The sequence below is a fragment of the Triturus cristatus genome, chromosome 7, assembly GCF_964204655.1.
Source record: "Triturus cristatus chromosome 7, aTriCri1.1, whole genome shotgun sequence".
In the NCBI taxonomy this organism is placed as follows: domain Eukaryota; kingdom Metazoa; phylum Chordata; class Amphibia; order Caudata; family Salamandridae; genus Triturus; species Triturus cristatus.
Genome location: NC_140590.1, coordinates 1,194,040,493 through 1,194,055,540, shown reverse-complemented (window position 1 = coordinate 1,194,055,540; position 15,048 = coordinate 1,194,040,493). Strand labels below are relative to the sequence as shown.

The following is a 15,048-nucleotide window of genomic DNA, read 5'->3' as shown; positions in this document are numbered from 1 at the left end:
ACTCCAGCAACAACCCCTGAGCAGAGAATAGCACTGAACCAGGAGATTTCCAGAGACAAAGTCTCAGACGCAATAAAAGGCCTAAAGAAAGGAAAGGCGGCAGGCCAAGACGCGCTACCAAATTAATTATACTCAATCTTAAGGGAAGTTTTAATATCCCCCCTAACAGACCTTTTAAACAATATCTTTTTAGGGAAAAATGATCTTCCAGATTCATGGAATGACGCAATAGTGAGCATTTTACTAAAACCAGGAAAGGACCCAGTCAAATGTGAGTCTTACCGACCCATCTCATTTTTAAACTCAGACTACAAGATCTACACACAGATACTGGCCAAGAGACTAGGGGAAGTGGCAGGGTCTCTGATCCATCCAAATCAAAAAGGGTTAATCAAAGGCAGACAACTATATGAATTATCTCATGAGCTCGTCAGTGAAATTGACATTGCAACCCATAATTCCACACCATTGGCAGTGATAACTTTCGGCGCCGCAAAAGCGTTCGATAGGGTTAGCTGGCCTTTTTTGAACACCACTCTAGCCAAATTTAATCTTGGGGACAACTTTGAGAGCGCAATTACAAATATATATAAAAACCCAGCAGCCAAAGTGCTGGTCAATGACGCTCTCACGGACAATATAAAGATAAAAAGAGGCACAAGACAAGGGTGTCCCCTCTCCCCGCTACTTTTTAATCTTTATATAGAGTCTTCAGCCTGCCTTCTGAGAAGGGAAGAGGGGATAGTATATTTTAAACATCAAGTCTGGGCAAAGAAAGTTGCATTATATGCAGATGACTTAATGATATTTACCGGCGACCTAACTAGCTCACTCCCAAAGATAGAAGAGGTTATAGATCAGTTTGGGGCAGTTTCAGGATACCTTGTGAATCAATCAAAAACGGAAATCTTAGAGTGGAATACAAACTCTGGAAACCCATTAGTAAAGGAAACAAGCATTGGCATAGTCAATAGGTCTCGCCTTTGGGACCTTATAAGTGTTTAGCCATGCAACAGTTGCATAACTAAATACTTATAAGGTCCCAAAAGCGAGACCTATTGGCTATGCAAGTGAAAGTGATCGCGATCACGTGCAAACATCAAAGCGGCTGCACAAGTGAAAGTACTCGCGGTAAAGCGCGCGCGCACATGCACTGTAGCTCTAGGCTGGCCTGGTAGCACTTTTTGGAGCCCTCTCAATAAGTATCGCCAGACCAGCGCATGCCCTGGGTCTGGCGAGACCTAAAAATTTAATATTTAGGGATAGAATACATAAAAGACTTAGACGGGATAGCCAGTATGAGTTTTTCTAGAATTCATAAAGACATAAGGAAACTCCTTAAGGCCTGGTCAGGTTTACAACTGTCCTTTTTGGGGAAATCTAACCTGATCAAAATGAGTATACTACCTAAATTTACATACTTATTTAGTTCTATCCCGTTGGACTTCAAGACGGAGCAGACAAAAAAAATGCAAGGGGAGATATCTAGTTTTATTTGGGCGGCCAAGGGGGTAAGGATAGGTTGGAAAAAAACTGAGAAGAAACAAGGCGCATGGAGGAATCACGAGCCCAGATATACTCGCGTACTGCAGAGCTTTCCAATTTAAGAACATAAGGAGACTTCTGGGTAATCGGGAAACATGGCCTACATATATGAAAGCCTTAGTCGACTCTGATGGAGACCATTTTCTCTATAAATTTTGACACCCCAAATTCTTCAAAAAGATTAAACTAAAGACCTTCAAATCAGCCGCAAAAACCTGGTATCGAATAAGAATGATCTTAAAGATTCCCTACTACAGCAAATATGCACCAAACTGGGACTCTCCAGGTGCCCCCGAGTGTCTAAAAGACAGACTAGTGACTCCCATGAGCGAAGGAAACAAACTACTGGGGACAGTTAATAGAAAACAACAAAATCATAGAATGGGAGACTCTGAATAAAAAGACTCTGGGATCGCTAGCAAGATTTAAATACTACCAACTCAGCAGTTGGATAAAAGACAAAGGAAAATCTACAAGGGGATAATGACATTGAACAAAAGCTGTTGAATACAAAGCCCTTCAAAAAGGAAATATCATTTTGGTATTGGGCCCTCATAAGAGCTGGCGAAATAGAATATAAAGCCCCAAGTGAAATCTGGGGAAAAGCCTTGTTAAGGTTGGACATTTCTCACTACTGGCAAACCTCAATGGCAATTCTTGGATGAGTGGTAAAATCAGCCCCACTGAAGAAAAATCACCTGTTCACGGTACACAGATCATATTGGACACCGAAAAAGCTGACTAAAATCAACAGTAATATGGTAAAGAAGTGTCCCAAATGCGGGGAGGAAAGAGCAGATGATCTGCACATGTTCCGGTACTGCGTTGAGCTGGAAGAATTCTGGAAACAAATTGATAAGACTCTTTCCGAGGTGCTGGAACAGCCCATAGAGGTAAGCATGGAGACAGTTATTTTTGGGATTAATCAACAAAATATAAATTATCCTTCATTGAATAGGGATCAGGAAAATATCTTCTTCTTATTCATACTGCTTGCCAGAAGGGAGATATGTATTAACTGGGTAAAAACCACACCACCAACACGCAAAGAATGTCTGGCTTCTATACTGAGGGTGTACAAATTAGATAAACAAGGGGAAAAAAAGCAAGATGTTAAAATTTTGGAATATTTGGGAACGTTACAACCAAGTAAACAACAGGGTGTCTAATGATTAAGGCAATGGCAACAAAGATTTCAAGCTGGGTCTTGAACTGAGTAGTCATCATGACTAGCTCCCCCAATTCCAACAATCTTGTGCCGGGAGATGGACAAAAAGGGGCCCCAGAGGTCAAGGTTAGATCTACCCCCCAACACAACACTGTAAAGTTTCGGTGTATTGGATACAGAGTGTTTAAAGGGGACCCCGACTCCTCCAAACTCCTAAAAAACTTTGCTTGATGAGGACAAAAGAAATTAAATAAATAACGCGAATCCATATACTGGCTCCCAAGCAAACTTTAGATTTGCTTATTAACCAATTAGACACATTTGCATTTCTTTCAAGTAAAAGGCACCATGGTAAGGAGGCTTGTTTCTTTTGTCACCATCACCCTCTCTCTTGGCTTCACAGAACAGGTGATCCATAACTTCCTTTTCATCCAGAAGCACCTGAAGGTCATCTGTGTTAATAAAAATAGCATGAGCTATTGTAAAACTAAAAAAAGGATTGGGAATGTCATTCCCAGTAGATCATGTCTATTTCAACCACTGAGGTCACCCAAGTGCTGTCTGAAGGTGGAAGAGGCTTTGTTTGTTTTTTCATTGCTTCTTGTGCTTCATGATGTCACAATCTCTCTGCCTAATTAGCCAGCTTAAAAGATGCCCATAAAAGATTTGGGCCCAGACTGGGAACTGTGTGAAGTAAATTACCAGAGTTCCCTGTTTTACTTGGTGCGGGAACAACTAGCCAGCTTTTACTAGCCAGACAATAAAGCAGGTAACATTACTGTGGGGAAAAGCTGCATTGTAGCTCACACCTTTTCCGTAACCTCTACCCGAACAACAGACAAGGCACTGATATACAACATTTCCCCCACTCCTTCCTTCACCTTTACATGGTATCGTCCCATAGATGCTAGGTTTTCATTGGTGCATCCACGTCTCTTTGCAGGCCTCTATTAACCCTCTGTGCTACATTAGATAAGTCAAAGCTGCCACTTGACACAACTCTCATCTCTCTCCAGCAGGTACATTAATCACCGACGTAATCTTGACACTTTTATTGTTGCTGGAAAACTGCTGATTCTACAAGGAACTTTTTTGTGCTTTTAAAATTACTGCCTGAGGACCCCCCTGGGAATGTGACCACAGTTTGGGAAACACTGCTTTATACCATTTATATTTGGGGTACTTGCGTGGACCTATGTGAAGTGTGTGTACAAAGTTCAGCTCAACCAGCAGAATCACGGTAACAGCGCATTGCGCTGCCTCTTTTATATTCAGTATATTGTAAGACTGTTTTTCTTCCCCCGCCTTTCCTTGTTTTGTTTCCCTGTTTTCCCCTTGCTTGCCATTCGTTACTCTAGAGTCTAATATTCAGTATGTTGTAAGACTGTTTTTCTTCCCCCGCCTTTCCTTGTTTTGTTTCCCTGTTTTCCCCTTGCTTGCCATTCGTTACTCTAGAGTCTAATATTCAGTATGTTGTAAGACTGTTTTTCTTCCCCCGCCTTTCCTTGTTTTGTTTCCCTGTTTTCCCCTTGCGTGCCATTCGTTACTCTAGAGTCTATTCTAATAGAGTCGGAAGGCCGTAGGGGAAGACTGTGGACTTTTCTTCAAGTTCCTGATGCTCCTGCGGAACGAGCCTGGCAACCATTACACTGCTGTGCAACTTCTTCTACTCTTAGAGCTGAGATTTCCATGAGTCTTATAGTCTGAATTCAGCACCTGAGCATAATAGGACAGAATGTATGAAGCTCTGTGGTAATACTGAATAAGCAGCTACCTATGTTATGCCATCTATTAATGTAATAACTGCACTTTCACAATTGCTTTATTAACCTTCCTGCTTTCTCAAATTTGCTTGAAAATGCACGATTTTTCTTCTTTTTTTCCAAAATTTTCTTGGGGGGGGTAACCCCCCCATACCCCTCTTTTGGGGTTCGGGCTCGCTCGCTGCGCTCGCTCGCTACGGTGCTGTATGCTAATTCGGTTGCGCCCCACCACTTTCAAATCTCACCCACCGCCCCTGCTCTCTTACACCCATGAGTAAGCTCGGTTAAGAAACTTCCATACACCAAAACACATCAAACACAGACCAAACTGCACTCACATTCTTCTGTCCATGAATTAGATTTGAATGTTTAAGCAACATTTCGATCACACATTTTCACTTTAAGTTCCTGCAGCGGCATAGCAACAAAGATTATTTCTGAGAGCATAATAGTGGTCCTGAAACGTGAAATTAAAGAAACTCGCCAAATATGCTGCACAACAAACATGCACTGTTCCATCAAAGGCACACCACAAAGTTGTGTACTTCCCCTGCGCAAATGCACTGTGGTGCCTTGTTAGGAGTATGAAGCACTGTATAAATCAACAACAGTACACTACAACTTACTCAAACTCTACAGTACTGCATGGTCATAATAACGGTAATGCAGAGCAAGGCTAATCTCTGTTGACATAACCTATGTCTACTTTTTATAAACGTAGCAACTTTACTTAGACGCTGATTCAAAGTTGCGTTTTAAATTCCGCCTCAAACGGATGTTTGCCCATGGATCATAGTTTTGAGTTGTGCACCACTTACCACATTCTGAAATTCCACAAGAAGAAGCCCCATGTAATTTATATCTAACAGAGACATACCTCTGCCACCTAAAGCAAATGCCTCTGTGATCAATTTATCAAAGTGCATTGCGGGACAGGTGGAAAATTTGCTTTAACATGTGCCTTTTGGTTTTTCTTCTCTGAAAAAAAGCCTCCTTGCTACCTTCACATTGCTGCTGGAAACGGAAAGCAGACAACGTGCAGGCACTGCTGAACGTGTCCCGGTGTCTTAAAATGGGACAAGTTCAACATAATTCTGTGGGGCTCAACTTCTTGGCAGGGGGGACGGCGTCCACCCTGTGAGAATAGTGGGTGGACGCCGTGTACCCCCGACTCGTGCCCTGCAAGAACACCATTCACTGCAGTGCTACTTAGGGCAACTACCTTTTTTGTTGGTTCACTAAACCTGGTGGCTTTCTGCATGACTAGTGCCGGTCATCTAACATGGGAACAGGTCAATCAGCAGTGCAAACAACAAATCTTGTATTTTGATTTAGCATAGTGCAGATTCATAGTATAGTAATTAATAGGGAGTAATGCTGCGAACTGATTGGCACCCACTCATGCAGTCTGCGTAGGAATAGAAGATGCATTAAGGGTTGGTCAAACATGTTGAAATCAGGTGCGTTAACCCACTCAGCTCCATATTTCAAGACCTGTAAATGCGTGCAGCTGCAGACAAGCATATGCTACAACGTCCGAAAGGGCAGGCTGAAAATGCATCTTTAGTCAGCATGTTTCTTAAGATGGAATTAAACATATTTTCTGACCTCACTGTCATTTTACAGACAGCATTGGCAAAAAGGGCCACTGTTTTGAATTACCTTTGTGAAAACTGGTTGTAAATTGCTTTGAATTGAAATTTGTTAAAACTGCTTTTTAGCTGTCAAATCAATCATCCCTTTTAGAAGCTCGGTCAGCACCCTATAAACATTGTCAAACGCACGGAAACATGCCTGTTGTAATCATATCCGGTTTGATCAGTATATTTAAAATGTATAATGTATCACTATATTCTACAGCAGGAGCGGAGGCGAGGATTATGCATTTCTTTCCTCACTTTTATTAACCAGCATGTTCAAAGAAAACAAAAAACATGACAAAGACCACAACTCCCATGAACCTCGGGAGTAACCATGGCCACCAACAGTCCAATCATAAGGGATAGTGAAGTCCATAAACAGTTGCAGCCACCGTAGTCCTTCCTCTTTCTTCACTGCTGGCCCGTCAGTTAAGTCCCTTCTCTCCTTACTGTGGTTTTGGGGTCTTGGCTTGATGGGCTGTGTTTCGTTATTGTTGTGACCGGTATTGCTTTGCTCCGCTTTGGTGGTGGTATCTTTGACGGGTTTATCTTCCCCGGTGGTGTAGCGTGGTAGGCTTCGGCCCGAGCGCGTTATTTTTATAAACAGAGCGGGTGCGCTAGGTGGCGCTGTTTTGCGCCTTCAGCGCAGCTCTTCATTTTCAGCGCCGGTGAAGCGTCGCTTGCGGGCAACTGCCGCTGAGGGATCAGAGCGGTCTCCCTCTCGTGCTAGGATCCTTCCCCCCCCTCGCCTGCCACCGCTTTGGCGGTAAGTGTGACGGGCTTAACCCTTAATAAAATTTGCATATTGCCAGTTTCTCCGCACGCTGGTTTTCACCAGTGTGTGTGACAGCTTCTGGACACCGGCGAGGGGGTGGGCCCCCCTTAACTCAATTGGGGCGTTTTTTCTGGGTGTCCTCACCTCCTGTTATCATGCAGTCTCAGAGAGAGCATGACTACACTCCATATTTGTCCTCTGAGGAGGACCGGCTTCCCCAGGCGCGCAGACCTGCTGAGATGGACAGGCTCCTCTCTTCGGCCATTGCCCAGGCGCTTGCCCCTTTGCAGGAAAGCGTTGACCGTCTGTCCGCCCACGTTTTCAAGGGCACTGGAATACTGGGGGACAGGGGAGCCGGGCCTAGCTGTGTGCCTCCTATTCACCCGCGCAAGGCACATAAGCGTGACGCGGGGAACCTTGAGGGCTTCAGTCGTCTGGCGGACGTCTTTCAGAAGAGTGCATGCACTCTTCGTGATCCTACCGGTAGGGTGCAAGTCTTGCCCGGTGAAACCGGCGACGATGGCGCCATGGATTTCGACCCCGAGGAGGGGTTTCCCAAGATGGGGGAGGTGGAATGTAAGGATGATGGGGATTCCTCGGATGGGTACCAGGAGCCCGACAGGTCTTGGCGCCCTCAGTCTTCTACCTCATTCGTGGGGGAAGGGGAGGGTCCCTCATCCGATATGTTTAATCCCCTATGCATCTACAGGCCCCGGAATGGGTCCCGGACAAGAAGGTAGACGATTACGTAGCCGACAAGATTAGGCAACCATTTAATAAGGAGGTTAGGGCCCGACTTCGGTCCGAATGCCCCAGACCATCCCTTCCCAACGGAGTCACTCTGACCCCCGAGATTGACCCCAGATTATGTACTTTTTTCTCAAAATATATGAAGGATCCCAAGAAGGGGATAGATAGATCGTGGCGGGCTTGCCAGGACAAGCTCTTGGATGTGGTGGGACCGTTGACTAAGGTTATAGAGTTAGCTGAGAGGTCCCGAGATTCTGGTGAGCCTCTTCCGGCGGACGAAGTGGCAGAATGGGCGTAGCGTGCTATGTGCCTTCTTGGCAACACGAATTGCGCTCTCTCGGCCGAGCGCCGCCGTTCCCTTTTGTTGAAGATTGGTCCCAAGCTGGGGGAGCTCTCTTCCTCGGAAGTGGGTCCGATAGCTCAAGGCTCCCTCTTTGGCGATCCGTTCGTGAAGGAATTAGGGAAGTTTGTGGCTACTTTTTCAGCCCTGGACAAGGCGCAGGCTTCTATGAAGAAGATTTTTCTGGGGCAGGTTTTCGGTGGGGCCGGACGTGGAATGGGTCGCTCCTCCGGCCGTCAATCCAGTCAAGGCCCTAACAGAGCCCAAGCCAAGCGAAACAACGGATGGCAGGACGGTCGACAAGGGACCTTCTACCCCTCCCGGGTGGCAGAGGGAAGAACAACCGAGGCCAGGGAGGCACCCACAACAACGCCGGTGGATACAGCGGTAAGCTTTGCCTTGTTAGCCCCAGTTCGGTTGGGGGGGAGAATCTCCCTGTTCTCTCACAAGTGGGCAGAGATTACCTCAGACCCTTGGGTGCCGGAAACGGTCAGGGGGTTTCACATAGAGTTTTACGGAACGCCAGTTCAAAGTGTCAGACCCCGGCCGATGGTGTTTTCTTCACAGGACGAGTCTCTTATAGACCAAGAGTTTCACGATCTTTTGTCCAAAGGGGCGATATGCCTTTCAGAGCTCCATCCCACGGGGTTCTTAAGCAACATCTTCTTGGTGGAAAAGAAGGACAAGGACTACTGATCGGTTATCAATCTCAGGGCCTTTAACGAGTGGCTAGTCTATCGCCACTTCAAAATGGAGGGGATTCATCTCCTCAGAGACCTTCTTTTGCAGGACGATTGGTTGGCGCATCTGGACCTCAAAGACGCCTACCTCTCGGTCCCCATTTTTCCCCCACAATGCAGGTTCCTCCAGTTTCAGTGGAGAGCACAGGTTTTAGAGTTTCGGACTCTGCCATTTGGCCTGTTCTCGGCCCCGTGGTGCTTTACGAAGCTCCTCAAGCCGGTGGTGGAACACCTCCGGACTACGGGCATTCGGTTGATCATTTACTTGGACGACATCCTGCTAATGGATCAGTCCAGAACACAACTGCTCTCCCACTTAGAGATCACAATTTCCCTCCTTCAGAACTTGGGGTTTACCATCAACCGAGAGAAGTCAGACTTAGTCCCGCAGCAGAGCATGACCTTTCTGGGCTTCAGGATAGATTCCAGGGCGGCGACCCTGAATCTCCCGGAGCAGAAGATTTGCAAAATCAAGAAAGAGTTGAGGAAGGTCCTCAGGAGGGACAGGATCTCCTTGCGGCAGCTGGCCAGGATAGTTGGCTTGTTATCTTCCTTGATTCAGGCTATCTTTCCGGGCCCCCTGCACTACCGTGCACTAGAGGCTGAAAGCGTCCCATCTGCGGAGGTGCCTTACCTATTCTCAGTTAGTCTCTCTGACTCAGGAATCCAAGGTGGAGCTCCAGTGGTGGATCGACCACATGGAGGCGTGAAATGGCAGAGCGATCTTTGGGTCGCAGCCGGATCTGGTGATAGAGTCAGACGCCAGACGCCTCAGTTGGGGGGCCTGATGAGGCTCGACCTCCGTGGGGGGCAGGTGGACGGAGGAGGAACTTTCCCTTCATATCAACTGTCTGGAACTCCTGGCGGGTTCCTTTGCTATTCGGTCCTTCACAAAGGACAAAGTGTCTTGCTGTGTGCTCCTCCGGATGGACAACACGACGGCGGTGCAATACATCAACCGCTTGGGTGGTACGCGGCCCAGAGCTCTGGCGGAACTAGCCAAGGACTTCTGCCATTACTGCCTTCAACGTCAGATTTCGGTGACGGCCGAATACCTACCGGGAACTCAGAACTCGGTGGCGGACTGGAACTCCAGGCACTTCCGGGATGCTAGCGATTGGAGGCTGGATGCAGCAGTCTTCCGATCGTTGATGGCCTCTTGGGGCCCCTGCCAAGTGGATCTCTTCGCTTCCAGGTGGAACGCCCAGCTTCCCAGATACTTCAGCTGGAGACCGGATCCCGGGGCGGAGGCGGTGGATGCTTTTCTCCAGGACTGGTCGTCGATGCTGGCTTACGCCTTCCCACCATTCTTGTTCATTCAGAGGGTTGCGGCACAGGTTCGTCGACAGAAGGCCTCCTTAATCCTGATAACCCCGATTTGGCGCTCTCAAGCATGGTTCCCGTCTCTCCTAGAGCTAAGTTGGGACCTTCCGATCAGTCTGCCGCTCTTCGATGGAGTCTTATTGGACCCCCTGGGCCATCCTCATCCCCCGGTGCTCCAGGGCAATCTTCATCTTATGGCGTGGAGAATTTCAGGCGACGTTGGTCGGACTGATCTCTTTCGCAAGATGCTGAATTCCTCATCCAGCAGGCATGGGCCCCGGGGACCATCAAGAGATACAAATCAGCCTGGAGGCGATGGGTACGTTGGTGTATGGAGAAACACTTGGATCCCATGGGCTCCAATGTTTCGGATGTCATCAACTTCCTAACTGAGCTTTTTCGAGAAGGACTGGCTTATTGCACCATTAGCTCCTTCAGATCAGCCATTTCGGCAGGCCATGTTCCGATTGACAACGCTCCGGCAGGGGAACACCCCTGGGTGTGTAAGCTCCTGAAGGGCATTAGGATTTCTCGACCCCCTGAGCCTCGTTATGCGGGCCTCTGGGACGTCAATCTGGTCCTACGTTTGCTGGTATCCTGGCAACACAATCAGTATCTATCCAGGAAGGAAATCTCGGCGAAACTGGCAATGCTGTTATGCCTTATTTCGTGTAAGAGTGCGTCAGATGTAAGAGCTCTTGATCTTACCGCACAGATTTTTACCCCGGAAGAGGTTACCTTAAACACCCCGAGGAGAACCAAAATAAGTACAAGGTCAGTAACTTATCCTGCTTTTCCGGATTCCCCGAAGTTGTGTGTCGTTAGGTGCCTGAAGGCCTATGAAGATATGACATTGAAGGTACCGCCTCCGGGTGAGCGGCAACTTCTGATTGCCATTAAGAAACCGTTCAAGGCGGTGTCTTCGCCGACCATTGCAAGATGGGTCAGGTGGATTATGACTGAGGCTGGTATTGACACTAGTGAATTTGGCGCACACTCTACCAGGGGGGCAATGGCTTCCAAGGCTATTCAGGTTGGGGGTAGATTGGAGGACATTATGAATGCGGTGGATTGGTCTTCAGATTTAACTTTTAAAAAGTTCTACTTTAAACCAATCCATGAGGCGGCAGCATTGGTGGTAAGTAAGCTTTGAAAATGTATAATCCTCGTCTCCGCTCCTGCTGTAGAATGAGAAATTTCCTAGTTAGCACGAAGGAAAGTTTCAATTCTAATAAGGAGGCGGAGGCGAGAATTATACCCCCCGGGCAAGTTACTCTTATGCCTCCCACCCTTGGGAAGCTTTCGTAGTAGCTCTAAGAATGGATTGGGTTCAGAGTTTTTCATAACCAGGGAAGTAACTTTTTAGTCTTCTCTTATCATTGGATCTCAGTGATGTTCAATGCTTTGTTGTGTATATATTTTTCTATGCTTGGTTTCTATATCATGTTATTGCATTCTTGTGCAATTATATGCTTGCAGCTTATTGCTTTTACAGGATTTTAGAATTGTATTGTTACCGTGAGCATTCTGATTGGTGTTGGTATGTATTGCGGTTTCATAGTCAGTCCTCAATATCTTCTATATATCCTCCTAGGTTCCGACTCCAAGGCGGAATAGGACCAACAGGGCTTAACTTCCTGCAGCAGAGAAAGAGGAAGGACTACGGTGGCTGCAACTGTTTATGGACTTCACGATCCCTTATGATTGGACTGTTGGTGGCCATGGTTACTCCCGAGGTTCATGGGAGTTGTGGTCTTTGTCATGTTTTTTGTTTTCTTTGAACATGCTGGTTAATAAAAGTGAGGAAAGAAATGCATAATCCTCGCCTCCGCCTCCTCATTAGAATTGAAACTTTCCTTCGTGCGAACTAGGAAATTTCTCATTTTCTTGTATTGGCTTTAAGAACAGCTCCTTTCATTGTTTGAAATGTAGGCCCCGCCTCCACTGGTGGTGTTCTCAGCCTCCTCCCCCAACCCAGACAGACACCCTTTCCCTGCCAGGAGCCCAATAATATACAACAAACGATTCATAGTTGTTGCCTGTGTATTTTATGCAACTAACAATCACTGACAAATCCAATAGTCCTGGCTTGCTGTAGGTGTAATGTTATTTTTTGTATTATATATCTGAATCCAACGATAGAAGCAGCAAAATACCAGACAGGCAGCACCCTATGCTGAGCAAAAGATTTTTAGCTTTGACGTTTTTAAGCCAGGACCTTAAGGGCACTTTTTAAGGACCCCTCCCCCACTGGCCCCGCCCCCACCGGTGCGGCCCTCAGCCAGAAACCACACTGTAAATTTGGCCCCCGAGAGAAAGTTTGTGAGTACCCCTGTTGTAGACCATAACACAACAATCAACCAGCAAACCTCTGTAGGAATAGCAGGACTGATCTCTAATGGTTTCCTTCCTTTCTGGGAAATTAAAAGCAAGAATTTGTTCTTCTGTCCCTACTGCTCCAACTATTGTCCGATCACTTGTGGTGTTTGGAAGGGATCCCCCCTCTCTCCTGTCTTACTCAACATCAGCCCCTTGCACCTTTGATAATTTTGGATTCACCTTTTCCACTCAAGCTGATGACATTCAAATAATTCTGCACCCGGACTGGACTGTCTCTAACTCTGCTCACACTTTAGCGATTGTTTTGTGCCATCCATCGCTAAAATGGAAGCAACTTGTTTACTTTAAAGAGCAATGAGATGAAGGTTTTGCTGGTGGAGTATGATAAATTAGTGAAGAACTTCTGGATTCAGCTGTGTGGATGATGACCTTAGGCAGCACCTCTGCCCACTTTATGCACAGTTTGTCAAAAATGTGAGGAAATCTATTTGATAGAGCTTTGTCTCCACAAATCAGCACAGTTGTGGTCTTGTTTGGGATATTCTTGCCTGTCTGGCCTGCATATTCTTGTCTCAAATACGTTCACCTCTACCAGATTAAGATAAGGCAATGTACTAGATCTCAGCATTCGTTCACTTATGATGTGTAAACTCCAGAGAATACAAAACCGGCCTGATAGAGACCAAGGTATGCGGGAAGCTCCACTTGTTACCCATTTATTTGCACATTTCTATCGAAGATTTCGCTCAGTACTTTTTTTAAGTCTCGGTTTTGGCAGCACATATGTCAATCAGACCTTTGGTTCACAATACACATACCGTGAGTTTTCGGGCAGTTTCTTTCAACCATTGACATGAGACAACAAGTCACATGTTTCTGCTGGATATTGACGCACATCACCCAGACAGCAAAATGATGCTGAAGACAGTGCCTTAAATTAAACAAGCATTTGCCATGCAATAGGTCTCGCATTTACGTGAGTTTGAGCTATTGACATTGCAGATAACAATGCCTTTTATTTTTGTTTTCGTTTTAAAAACATAAATAAAAGGCATTGCCATTTACAATGCCAATAGCTTAAACTCGTGTAACTGCGAGACCTATTGCATTGCAAATGCTTGTTACCTCTTCTAGAGTCCCTGCATTGCCACTCTGACTATTGTTGGAATAATTAGCACGTTACACAATACCAAGACCTGTCAGCTGAAACCCCGAGCAATGGGGTTTCTGGATGCTTGAATCGGGAGGCGGGAGACCAGCCTTGAAATCGGTAGTCTCCCGCCTGAATCGGGAGTGTTGGCATGTCTGTCCACCACCCCACCCCCAGTTTTTTCATCCCACTTTAAGTGTCCCCTCCCCAGCCTGCCAATATGAGAGAACGCCCCAACACTGACCCGTTCAGAAGGCACTGCTATTTCCATGCTTTAAATCTTCCGTATTTCTCCGGCAGAGGGAGCTATACCTGGGTCGCAGAGTTGGGATCTCCCAGGGTCAGTCTGTTCTGGGTCCAAAGGCTCCCTTCGTCATAGGCGCCTTGATGACCTCATCGAGATGAAATAAGCAATTTCCGTACGTAATCCGGACCGCCGGCTCCTATGCGACTGGGCCACGCGTTCCGGAGCAAAGGGCGAACCTAAACGGAGCAGCTCCAGGGGTAGTCATTTCCTGAAAGAGTACGCTAACGTTTTCTCGTCCCCTCACTCGCTTAACCAATCAGAGCCTTCGCTGGGCTGTGCCGTCATAATGCCCCTCCCTGGTTTCGTTCCATAGCAAAAGTCAAACACTCCTTATAATCTCACGTCGCGTAATCAAAGTTGGTTTGTTGGAAGTAGAGAAGAGGTAGTTAGATGTTAAAGACCTTCTGACGGGAGGTAAGTCCCACGTTGGGAAACCGACATTTTTGCAAAGCCCAACCATTCAAACTATCGGCTATTGAATTCTGCAGCAGTGCTTTAAATGGGGAAAAAATAGTGCAGGTACTCATTAAATTAGGGTGAGTGGGCGGGGCCGGGGGCGGGACTAAGAGCAAGACATACTGTTACTTATTGACTTACTTGCAGCAGGTACCAAAACACACGAGAAATGCGTTTCTATAAACAAAATAGGTTAACTCCTCGCAAAAGCCAAAGGCGGTGATGTTTCAGGAAAGATGAGAGCCATTTTAACCTTGTTAGCTTCTTTGGATTTCTTAATTGCGCTGCCTTTACAACACAGCAGGTGAATACCGGACGTTATGCAAATGAGCCCACGCTCAATAGTTCAGCGGGGGCTCAGCTCAGCTCACCAGTCACTGCTACAGAAGTGCCTTGGCTGTCAGACAGGTCAACAGCACAGCCAAGGCGCCGTACCGGTACTCTCCTTGGCAGCAGAGAAGTGCCGGTACTCAGAGTGGTAAAAATAAGAAGTGCCGGTACTCGGTACCTGTGAGTACCGGCCCATTTAAAGCACTAGTCTGCAGATTTATTCAGTGGTCGAAGTGGGGGGAAAAAAGTTGGGGAACTGTGGGCGGAGATCGGGGGCGGGAATAACCCAAGGATTGGATCAGTGGGCGGAGCAAGAGGCGTGGCCAGGATGCGCAAACATCCCAATTTTTTGTATTTGTTTGGCATTTCACTGCCCAGTTAAATCAACCAATGGATACACATGATTATTTAAGGTTATAAT

At 46.6% G+C, this 15,048-nt stretch overlaps 1 protein-coding gene across 2 annotated transcripts in view; it reads left to right on the top strand.

Moving 5' to 3' along the window:
* Positions 1-14,133: 14,133 nt before the first annotated feature.
* The window catches only part of LOC146811566 (telomerase protein component 1-like), a 1,575,504-nt gene continuing 1,574,589 nt past the window's right edge, over positions 14,134-15,048 (top strand). For both annotated transcript variants that reach the window (XM_085618541.1, XM_085618539.1), the window contains exon 1: positions 14,134-14,255. The gene's annotated coding sequence lies outside the window, so the exon portion shown is untranslated. The remainder of the gene's footprint in view (positions 14,256-15,048) is intronic.